The 12,066-nt window shown below is 41.2% G+C and overlaps 2 long non-coding RNA genes across 2 annotated transcripts in view; one reads left to right on the top strand and one right to left on the bottom strand.

The window, feature by feature from the left end:
• LOC107518613 overlaps nt 1-2,892 on the bottom strand; it is a 61,533-nt gene extending 58,641 nt beyond the window's left edge. The window contains exon 1 of the long non-coding RNA XR_001598914.2: nt 2,544-2,892. This is a non-coding gene — a long non-coding RNA (uncharacterized LOC107518613). The remainder of the gene's footprint in view (nt 1-2,543) is intronic.
• A 186-nt stretch (nt 2,893-3,078) lies between these two features.
• On the top strand, nt 3,079-7,354 carry LOC107518606. Its single transcript, XR_001598912.2, has 3 exons — nt 3,079-3,392; nt 6,189-6,312; nt 6,856-7,354. It is a non-coding gene; the product is annotated as an uncharacterized LOC107518606 (long non-coding RNA).
• Nucleotides 7,355-12,066: the final 4,712 nt, after the last annotated feature.

The raw sequence follows: 12,066 nt of genomic DNA, 5'->3' as shown, positions 1-12,066 counted from the left end.
ATAGAGAAACGGGGGAGCCACTCAGAACTCGGCCCAGCATTGGGAACTAGGCGAATGGCTGCAGGTCCCTAGGGTGTCATCCGCCTGCCACTTTTTGTTTGTTGATTTATTTTGATTTGACACACCAGGGCAGATGGCTGGGGGGAAGGGCGTTGGTAAGAGTCAATATTTGGTGACATGTGAATAATGAATGCACTTGTGGAATTAATCAGCCTTATCATTTTGGGCTAGTTGCCATGGCTATGGAAAGTCATGAGTCTTGTGTAAATCAGAGTAAAGGGACCAGAGCATGTCTCTGCTCTTTATTTTTCTCAGTCCAGGGCTCCTCAAAGCCTCCCTGTCCTCCAAGTCCAGACCATGGTCTCAGGCACCTAAGGTACAGCAAAGGCGAGAGGCTTTTCTATGTCCATGTCCCTGGATGGTGAGATGGACTTTCTGCCTCTCCCACAGGGATCTTGTGCCTTTTTAGGGCAATGGTTCAAAGACCAGCAAACGGGTTAGGAGAATGTGTTAAAAAGAAAAAAAAGCCTTACTAATACATGTTTATAAAAACATATTAATACCTAAACATAGGAAGGACATAATTTCAGAACAGAGGATAGTTCTTTAAATAGAAGGTATTTAGTTTAATGAAAACTCTCCACCTCCTAATTTTTCTCATCTCATTAATGAGTAGTGACAGCTTCCTAACACACTAGCCACATGAGTCACTTTATGTAGACGGAGGCAGGAAGACAGAACACTTGAAATAGAACTTCATTTTGAATTCTAGTAGGCGTGATTACTGGAGACACGGGTCGGAGCAATTAGTTACTCAGTGCCTCAGTATTCCCGATTATAAAATGGGCGTATCAATTTCCACCCAGCTTACTTCATGGGGGTGGTTCTGAGGATTAACTAGATAACATAGGTGGAAGCAAATGGTAATGTCTTATCATATTTGAGAGGTCCCTCACAGCACAGGGCAGCAACTGTGTATCTTTCTTTGGCACTGCTGGTATCTGCTGTATAGAAAATGCTCCATACAAGTCTAGAGAATGAATAACATGGCAAGTCAAAGGAGAAATTGCAACAGCAGGGAATCCAAACCAGGCAGGACAGGAGGGCACTACCATGTCCAGGGGCTTGGCTTATATCTTTTTCCCCTTTCCAAGTTGGCTGCTGCATATTCTACTTATTCATAAAGACTAGATTTAACACTTAATAGTCTTAAATCTCCAACAAGCTCCACTTGTTATTTCTGGAATCCAGTTAATTTCTTTTCCCTGGAGAAGACCTTTTCAAGCAGTGACTGTTATTAGTATTTGTGACACATCCGGTTAGGGTATTGACTTTGGAGCTGTACTGCCTGGGTTCAAATACTGCCTACTCCACTTACGAGCTATGAGGTCTTTGGCAAGTTATTTAACCTCTCTGTGTCTTATGTTTCTCATTTGTCAAAGGGGAATATAACAAAACCTTCCTCATGAGTTCTTTATGAGGATTAGTACATGCCAAGTACTTAGCATCATGCCAGGCACATTGTAGGAACTCAGTAAATGTTAGTCTGCTATTATTCATACTCAGAGTTTGCAGTGAGACCCCCTCAAAGAACAGAGAGATAAATTATCCAACTAGATCTCAGTAGCTATGGGCAGGATCTGAGAGAGATGGCTTGGCTCCCAATCCCCTGAGATTTGACCAATCTGATTGAATATTTTAATGCATTTAAAGACAGATGGTGTCGATCAATCACAAGGGCATAGTCATCATGAAAACTAAGAAAGGAGAGGCCATGAGACAAAAGTGAGCAATATCCATCTGAGCTCTATCTTGTTTGGTGGTGGTGCCAGAGTATTAACCATCAATCTTTTAAGGGTTCCCAACCTACTATTAAGTCAGTCCCTACAGTGAAGATGGCTGCCCCATGCAATCGTAACAGTTGCCAACTTTCAGCTGCCTAACTCCTCTCTGACCTGATTCAGAACCACAAAACACCTTTCCACAGCTAGTGGGCTTCCCTTGCAGATCCATCTGCAGGAGAATGGCTTTATGCATCAGACATGTGACTGTGGTCGGTTGCTCTCTCTGTATGGATGGACCATGGTCAAGTCATTAAATGAATAACTGCCATATCGAGAAGCCTCTTCAAGGGCAGCTGTCACCCCTTTTCTTACTTTGAACTTCTGTAGGCAGAAGTTTTCTCTGTAAGCCGACCGACACATAGACAAATGAACAATTCCTGAGTCCAGGAAAGGGCCAGTGTCCAAGGTGCTACATGCATTGCCAACAGGAGAATTAAACTCTTTGAACAGGATCAGACCTACTTGGAACCAAAGTCCCTGGGGGGAAGGAGTCTTCCTTCTATCAACTAACTCTGCTGTTGAGACTGAAAATGCCACCGAAGACTAAAAGTTTTTTGTAAGAGTTGATTTGGGAGGCAAAGCAGGCCACATCAAGCCTCCGTTTGTCCTGGAACAATAGTTACTAAGGCAATAGCTTTGACCTCCACTGTGTCACCAAACACAAGAATACCTTAGCGACAGGAATTGGAGCTAGATTACCTTAGAGTGGCTTTCAAAATGCCCTGGATCCTGCAGTCAGAACTGGGTCTCCGCAGCTGAGCAGGAGCCACAGGGGAGTCAGGGGACTTTTTCTCTTCCCCACACACGCCAGGCCTCTCGTCCTCCAGGCTGTCACTCGCGCTGCCATTCTAGCACAGTGCGATGACACGAAATGCCTTTCTTCCCGATCTCTAGCAAATGCCCATCCTCCGAAATTCAACCCAAACTACAGAGCTGACGGAGCTCGGGGGACTGGTTCAGCGGTTTCAACCCTTGCGCCATCCAAACCTCTTTTATCAGTTCACTTCCTGGGCCCTGTGTTTTGAAAGATTTCTGTTTCCCAGACAGACCGCATTTACCAAGTAATGATAATAAGATAATTAACCAAAGACTTACATAACGGTCAAACTGAACTTTTGATTGGTAAATAACCATGCTGAGTTTATCTACTTTCAGCCTAAAGCAAAGAAACTCTTTTTTTTTTTTTTTTTTTTTTCCAGTTTAGCAATCTGGGACAGCCTGAACTCTGGTAACTGTAACCTCGAGCAAGCTTTCTGGCAGAAAACAGCCAGAGGAAGCCCAGTGAAGTCCTTTTTTTCTAGGCTCTTTAGAAGTCTGGGGCCTTCTATTCGGAACATCAATCTAATTCCAAACCTCACTTTTCAAATGAATCCGTTTATTTGTTATGTTGGCACACATGGACAAGGAGCTGACAACTATTGCATCTCTACCATGTACAGGACATTGTACTAAGCCCTCTCACAGATGTGATCTCATTGAGAATTCACATCACGCTTGCGAGATGGGCGGTGCTGTAATATCATCACCAGTTTGGATGAGGAAACTGAGGTAAGGGTAAGTACCTTTTGCAAGGGCATCTATCTAGTAAGTGACAGAGTTAGGACACTGACCCAGGGTTTTCTGGTTTTAATAGCTTTTTTTTTGTGATATCATTCACATAAAACTTACCCACTCGGTGTGCACAATCCAACAGTTTTTAGTATATTCAGAGTTTGCAAACATTGCCACAGTTCACATTAGAAAATTTTCCTTTTTCATTAGAAACCTTGTAACTATTGGCAGTCATTCCTCATTTCCCCCAACTCCTCCTTCCAGTCCTATACAACCACCAATCCACTTTCTGTCTCTATGGATGAACTTGATGTTCTAGATGTTATATATCAATTGACTCAGATTTTTTAATCTAAAATCCATATACATCAAACTCTAGCCCAGGAATCAAGTCAGATTACAAAGCCTTTTCATAATTTTATAGATTGGTTTTTTAACTTTGAAAGTACATGGAACCCACAAAGGTTACATCTTTCGTGTTTGAAGCATGCAAGAATGCAAATATCCTGTATTATTGAGGAGAAATGGCATGCAATTACTTAGCTGCCGTATACTTGAATGTGAATGGCCATGCTTCCCATTCCCTCATATCTCTTTGCCAGGCAAACGCCCAGCACTTTGAGAGAGGACTCCTCTCTGTTCTTGCCCTCTGTAAGCCTTCTCATCATTTGATTTTGAGCTGGGTCACCAAAGCTGCCTTCAGGGTACCTGGTGTATCTCCCTCTTTGGGTTGAGTGGGTCCTGGCCTGGGTGATGTGATGTCCCCTTCCTACCCGAGAGACCCTTCTGTGTTTCCTGGCTTTCCTGTTCTCTTCTCCTTGACCTTTTTCTTACCTGCAAAGTACTGTTGGCAACATGATTTATTCTGTTTCCACAGACAGTGGAGATGTTTAACACCATGTTTTCTGCATAGAATTCCCCTCTGGTCAGCTGCTTTGTCTCTCGGGTTCAGGTTCTGTTTTCCCGGGTGATTAATTGTTCCTGCTAGCTTCATCATTTAGTATCTCAGGGGTCTGTTCTGAAAGTGTAGTGTTTGGCTGGTGCCTTGGGTATAAGTGAAAACTGCCCACAGTTTGAAGTCAAGACAGATTATAACAGATGTAAATAGGTCTCCTCGAAACAACATACCATGAGAGTCACCATCTCTTTGCTCATTTATTCATTCATTCATTTTCTCATTGGCCTTCCCAGAGCATCCTCAGCTTACCAGGAGCTGTGGGTGTGTGGACACAGCCTCATTCCCCATATAGTGCTCCCTCACAGTGCTCCCTCCACGAGCCTTGCTTCTCGTTTAGGAACATGTGCACGGGGTACCAGAGGTGGGTCTGAGCCGGGGTTCATGAAGCTTTTAGATAATCATGGGGTCTCCCTCTGGAGTATGAGATTTACTTAATATGTCAGCAGGGAATTTTTTTTATTAAATCAAGGACTGATCCATTATGGGGAAGAATTAAAAATAAGCATGGTTTTTAAAGATAAAGTATGAGATTTCAAAGACATTTGTGGGCTTATGGGGAACTTCTTTGACTCGTCCTCCTCCCCTACCACACACACACACACACACGTGCGCGCGCGCACGCGCACACACACACACACACACACACACACACACACACACACACACCCAACACAGTAGACACACACCAGAGCAGCTTCAGGGAGATACTGACAACCTCTTTTCCAGGCATAAGGTTCTCCAGGACCAGAGAGATGAAGGAATCTCTTGATTCTGCTTCTCTTATTAGTCAGCTTGGAAAATTTATGGGCAAGTCTTCAGTACAGCCTTTTGAACAGAGTTTTTTTCATCAGGTCTCTCTGACAAGCAGCCAGCAGCAATTTCCCACCGAAGGACCCAGGTCGCCCACTGAACCCCAAACCTCCACTGGAAGCCAGAGAGACAAATCCTCTTCAATGAGCCCGAAATATAAAAGTTATTTTGTTACACAGTGACAGGTTCTCTTTCCTAGATGGGTGAGGAGAAAGGAGATGTTAGGATGAGCAGATACGCCCCTGGTGCCCTGGGGATGACCTATTGATAATGTGGCTGGCACTTGTTTATTGATCAATGAATGTCTATACTCGATTAGTATTTAAATATTTAAAATCATATCTAAGACCAAGTATTCTTTATTCTTAACAACTTACCCTACTACATGAACTTAAATGACTGCCTGCTTCTCAGGAATGTTTCTAGGCCCTCTCAGACTATCTTGTCGGATTCTAGGCAGGGATGGGATCACTTCTCTCACCACTGCTGATGGATCAACCAGCAGCACCATAGTTCAGAACATGAACTCAGCTATGAAATCTGGGTATGTCCCTAAACTCTCTACGCCAACTTCTTCACCTGGAAAATGTGGTCACTAAGTTTGTACTTCATAGGGTTGTTATAAAATGGTTCAAAATATGTAAGGCACCGAGTGACATACCTAACGCATTGGGAAGTCTCAGTGAATATTTCCTATTAGTTCGATAAATGCATATTGAATATATACATGACTGAAAACTTGTCATCACCAAGGAATACCTTTATTATTTTGTCCCCAAATGCCCCAGTTTAGGAATCAATCCCATAATACAAGAATGAGCTCATTAGAAGAATGAGTTACCCATCTTTAAAAAATAAATTTAGTTTTAGCAAAGGTCTGAGAATCCTGTGATTTCTCATTCTCCTTTAGGATTTTCAAGGTTCATTGCTATTCCTTTTATTTGGATATTGTGTGTACTTCCTGCTTCTTGAAATGTGTGTATACCATATTTGCTTAATTTCTTGTCTTTGTGAAAAACTTACAGATTATCAGTTCTTCAAAGGACTGACTTCCCTGGATCCTTGTGCATCTCGCTGGGACACAATTGCAAGGTTCTATCAAGCCTAATCTACTTAGTGACATGAGGGCTCTGGGATCACATAAATCTAGTAAGATATTCTCCCTAACTTTGGAAGATTTATTTAACCTACTGTTTATATCTTTCCTGTTAGTAATTAAAGTGCACACCATTATTTCTTGTTTGGATTCAAGACCCACTTGGCAAATGGATTGGTTCACACAGTTTGGCGCAGCATACTTTGGGAGAAAGAAAAAAAAGGTTCATTGCCTAAAAGAGTAAAATCCCCCTTTCTCCTAAATAAAGAGATCTGTGCCTTGTTGGGCTTTTATTTTATCTTTGTCATTTGGGCCTATTTTTCCTAATAGCAGCCTCTGTCTTTGTCTGTTTCCAGCTATTCTCTGTGGCTCCTAAGAGGTTAGGGGATTTAAAATCAAACTCCTTCCTTTGTATTAAGAGGTCACCTGAGCCATTATTATATCTGGATTTGAATATCTCTCTTATAAAAAGGTTCATAAAAGTAGCTTGATCAAGACCGACTAGTTCAATGGTTTTGGAACCCTCTGCTTTTCATTTAAGCTTTCTTTTAGCTTAATTCAGACCTGGACCATTGATTTTTTTTTTTTTTTTTTAGGTTTCAGGTGTCGAATTTCTTTTTAAAATGAATGGAACCCAATATAGCTTTTCAGGGAATTATTTTCCCTAATCATAGAATATATGACATCATTTCCTTTGTGATTGTTTTTATACATCTCTGCCAACTAAAGCTTATAATCAGGATACAAATCACAGAACATTGGAAACGGAAGGAGATTAAAGATCATCTAGACTCAATCTCTCACTTTGCAGATACGGAAGCTGTGAGAAGTGGAGTCATTTGGTCTCATGAAGTTACAACAGATTATATTTCCTATAATTGATTAAAGCCATACATCTGACTCACTTGTGTAATAAATTGGGGAAAAGAGTGAAGAGGAAGAGAAAGTTCTAGATACCATAGTCTACGACAGAAAGTCAAGTGGGACATTATGTGGACAGTGTCTGTCATAATGGGAAGACGGAGGTGACCAGACAGTCAAAACCAAAGATAGACTGCAAACAGAAGGTACAGGTGAAAAGTTAAAGGGTGGGAATTCGTGAAGAGCTGATCAAGTGCCAAGAAGCAGAATTGTGGGGTGTGGGGGGGACTTGGGGGATCCATGAGTCTGTGTTCTTAATTACATAAACCATTCTCATGAGCCTGCCTCATTTAAAATAAATTATATTTTTAAAAAGTCTAAATAATTATATACATAATTAAGAAATCAAATAGCGCTTAAGAAACTTAAATACAAAGAGTAGTTATTGGCACAACCGTATAGTAGCTGCCATTCTTTTGCCAAACAGAAGTGCTTTGAACTTTCAGCTGGTTTTTCTGGAGTGACCTTCACATGTTTAAATAATATGCGTTTATTGCCATTTTTAAATTTATAAATGTTGTCAAAGATAGATTGAATATCTCCACCTTTCCTTCCTCAACCTCTCCCTCTAATTTTATCATAATTTAAATTATATAAATAATTAGTGTCTACATCATTATGATAATGTAAATCTTATTCACTTTAGAAGCTACTAGAATACTGTGATTCCATATTTTTTCTTATACGGCCTTTTGTCATTACTTGAATTAACAATTGCCTAATTGCATCTCCTTTCCAGATGCTCCGTCATCTCATCTATCATCTCACCCTTTCTATTTGGGTCACTCTTTTCCTGGATGCGCCTTCTTCATTTCCTGCTCCATTGTGAATTGGCGGCTCTCTAGTCTTGCCATGTGATTAACAACCCGGGATCGTCTCTTAACAGCTTTTGTGGATTGGAATTACTGTTTCTGGGATGCCATATCTTCTTGGTTTACTTCTTTGTCTTGCTGACACATAGCCTTCAGTCACTTTCTAACAAAAGAAAGTCAGCTTTCTGAATTTAAACATGGCTGTCCCATAGGTATAGAAAACAAGCTGATAGTTGCCAAAGGGGAGGAAGTGAAGGTTGGGAATAAAAAATGTGTGAGGTGAAGCAAAGCAGTTCTTAGAGAAAACTTTATACCTAAAATGCCAACATAAGTCAAAAGAAGAGTTGATCAAATTTAACAAAGTATAAAAATGTTGTATATCATGACAAAGTTGAGTTTATCTTAATAATGTGAGGTTTTAACAATAGAAAATTAGATTTGTTTAAACATTACTGGGTGAACGGAGGGAAATCATGCGATAATCTTAATAGATACAAAAAATGTTTTCCAATTATTATAAACATTTAGTAACCTGAAGATAGAAAGAAATTATTTAATTTAATAAAAAGTATTTGCAAAAAAAAAAAAAAAAAGGAAGGGGACTAGAAAAAGCATCATTTATAATGGCGGAACATTAAAAGCTTTCTCTTTGAGATAAAAGAAAAAAAAAGAATTCAGAGAGGAAGACCTGTTGAAGTGTGGCAGGATCCGGGCCTCTGTTTTTTTCTTTTTCACCAAGTTTCCTAGGTGATTCTCATTCATACCAAAAGGAAAAAGAAAAAGAAAGAACAAAAAAGGTGGAGGATGGTTGGAACCAGAACAAACAGCTCTGACCGGAAAGCCTACAAACCAAAGTCCAGTTCTGCCTGTTTGATTTGGCCCATGGGTCTAGAGCAGGGGGATCTCACTCCACCAGCTTGGGCTTGCAGGTGTCTAAGTAACGGCCTGAGAAGATTGAGGGAGTGCATGAAAAGGGAGAGATAAAAATAGCCGTTTAAAAACTAGATAAAATAAAATAAAATAAAATAAAATAAAATAAAATAAAATAAAATAAAATAAAATAAAATAAAAGTGTCTGAAACCATCTTTATTCTGTTTTCATACTTGATTGACAATTTGGGTGTAAAATTCTAGATTGAAAATTTATCTTCTTTACTGTTTTGAAGTCGTTGCTCTATTGTTACCTGACTGTTGAAAAGACTATTACATTCTGGTTCTCATTCTTTTGTGATCTGTTCCCCTGGGAGCTTATAGAATCAGCTTTTTATTCTCGATGGTCCACATTTTCACACTTTTGGAGGTCTTTTTCATTTGTTTCCTGATCATTCAGTGGGCTTTTTAATAGTTTAGTATGCTGTATCCATGGCCCAGATTTAAAAACTCTCGCCCCCACTTACCAACTATGGCACTGGTTAAGTTACTAACTTTCTCTGTGCTAGTTTTTTTGTCTGTAAACTCATGAGAAACCTCATGACATTGCTGTGAGGATTAAAATAAATAACTAAATGTAGCATTCAGAGTCGTGTCTGGCACAGGGTGGCAGCTCAATACAAGTTTTCGCTGTATTGACATCGTCGCTGTCGGCATCGAGCTCCATAGACCCAGCATAGTTAAATATGCCACGTCCGATCATGCATCTTCCCCAGCCCTCTGGCTGCCATTTACTGAGGGTCCTCCAGGAAGATCACCTGGCACCAACCAATATTCTTCAAGGCCGTGGAGGGGAAGTTTCAATTACTGTTGAGTTAGTTGTCTCTGTCACCATCTACTTGGCCGGCCAGGCCCTCATGGCACTGCTCCAACCCTTCCTGTCACTCATAGGCATGATTCAACAGGATACTGACTCCTACTTCATGCCACCTGTCTTTCACCTCCTGCCCTAGGGATTCCTTATTGACACTGAGACATAAGACTCTGTGGGTCCAGTCTGCACCCACATGTGCCTGCTGGGGCCCCAAGCGGGGCCTGAGCCCCTGCTGGCAGACATGCAAGCATGTGGGTGTGACTGCGACCTTTGCCACTCGCCTGGATGCCGTCCTGCTGTTGCTGGAATGGGGTATGGCTTTCTCGGTGGCCTCTGGAAGGGCCAGATGGAGCAATCAAGAAGTGCAGGAGAGCGAGGGTTAAACTCTAATGAGTAAGTTTAAGCCCTGGAAATGGGAGCCAGGAGATCAATTTTCTTACTTCCTCCTAGTTTGGATTATGAGTTTGAAAAGCACTCAGCTGCATTCATTAGAATCCAAGTCCAGCCTGAGAGCACCCTTTCTTCCATTTGTTCTCCCTCCTTTCCTGCCTCCCTCCCTCTGGGCCTCATTCCTGCTTCCCTGGGATTACATTCCCTCCCAGTGAAGGGTCAGTAAGTAAACTTGTGCCTTTGGCTCAGTTTCTTAGAGAATCCACACTAAGACACATTGAGTTTAAGAGCTTGGGCTCTGGAGCTGGACTCTGGGTTTAAATCCTGGTCCTGGCCCTGGTGGCTTCAGGGCATTGGGCAAGCTACCTAACCTCCCTTGTGCTTCAGTCTCCTCATCTGTCAAATGGGGATAATCGCAGTTGCTACCTCAAGGTTATTGGGAATAGTAAATGATTTAATACTTACAATACATATAGTAAACCCCTAATAAATGTTAGCTATTATTATTTAGTTCTGTGACATTTTCAAGATCATTTTTTTGATAGTTTCCTTCCCTCTGTTTTCTTGCTACTCTGTTTTCTGAAAAGTCCATTATGTGAAAAGTCCATTATATTGGTCTTCCCGAATTGATTCTCTATGTCTTTAATATTTTGTCATATTTTCCATATTTTTGTCTTTCTATTCTACTTTATGAGAGGTATCTTCTTTATATTCTAAGCCTCGATAAAGTTTGTGTTTTAGTATCATGCTTAAAATTTCCAAAATTATTTTGTTCTGCAGTTTCCTTTTAATCATATTCTGTTCTTTTGAGGGAGGAAGAATATGTCACGCCTTCTCAAATATTTGAGGATACTAATTAGAAGTTAATTTTTTTTTGTATATCTGACATTACCTATTCATCTAGTTTCTTTTCCTTCCTTCCTTCCTTCCTTCCTTCCTTCCTTCCTTCCTTCCTTCCTTCCTTCCTTCCTTCCTTCCTTCCTTCCTTTTTTCCCCTCTTGCTTAATCTTGTCTTCTTCAGGGGAGAGGGTCTTTTGGGAAAGGGTGGGAAATTTCCCCCAACGGTTGATAATACTTGGATATCTATTTATGTTTAAGATTATGGCACCAATAAACAGATTAAAAACAATGTGAGTTATGTTTGCGTACTGGGGCAGAGGGGGTGGGGATGGTGGTAACATGTGGGAAGTCCCTCCTCTGAGGCCATTCCCTCGCTCTAGGGAGGAAACTTCCTCTTCCCTGCCTGGGGCTGGGGTGGGGCCTCTTCTGTGTCCAGAGCAGATCAAGGTTCCCAGGACTCAGTCACTGCATTTGCAGACTTTCAATTACTCCTACTACTTTCAGCCCGGATAACTTCTATTTTTTGTCATATCCGGAGTTTCAAAGACTGATATTTCTACCTTTCAGTTTCTGCAGAGAGCATCCCTCCAGTCTCCTCGCCAGCCACTGGTGAGGGGATGGGGGTTTCCACCCTTCAGTGAAAAACCCTGCTTCCTTTTTTTCTGGCATGCCTGGCCTCTCTGAACTTAGGCACGTACCAGCTCCTTGGCCTGTCCAAAGAGAGCTGTTACCTCTTCTCCACCCACCAGCTCTTCTTCCAGAAATTGGCTGCTGTTTCCTGTATTTCCTCCTGTTCTTTCATCCATGAAGAAGGAACAAACTTTCCTCTAACCTCAAAGTTCTTCTTGCTGGCCTAATAATCAAATAAACATGACACAGATTAGCAAGAGAAAATGACCAAATTTAATTCCTACATATGTATGGGAACCCTGCATGCATGAGAGAGTCAGAGACCCCACATACAGGTGAGGTTCGGAGACAGAAAGGGTGATTGAGGTATACGAGACATCCTGAGCTAAGGATAAGATGAAGTGCCTTGGAGGCTTCAAAAAGTCATTGCAGATAAGAAGAGCAGATGTTTAGTAAAGTTTGCTCTGCCA

Source organism: Rousettus aegyptiacus, unplaced genomic scaffold (assembly GCF_014176215.1).
Source record: "Rousettus aegyptiacus isolate mRouAeg1 unplaced genomic scaffold, mRouAeg1.p scaffold_m13_p_3, whole genome shotgun sequence".
NCBI classification, from domain to species: domain Eukaryota; kingdom Metazoa; phylum Chordata; class Mammalia; order Chiroptera; family Pteropodidae; genus Rousettus; species Rousettus aegyptiacus.
The sequence above is the reverse complement of the archived record's forward strand: the minus strand, read 5'-3'. Positions and strand labels throughout refer to the sequence as shown.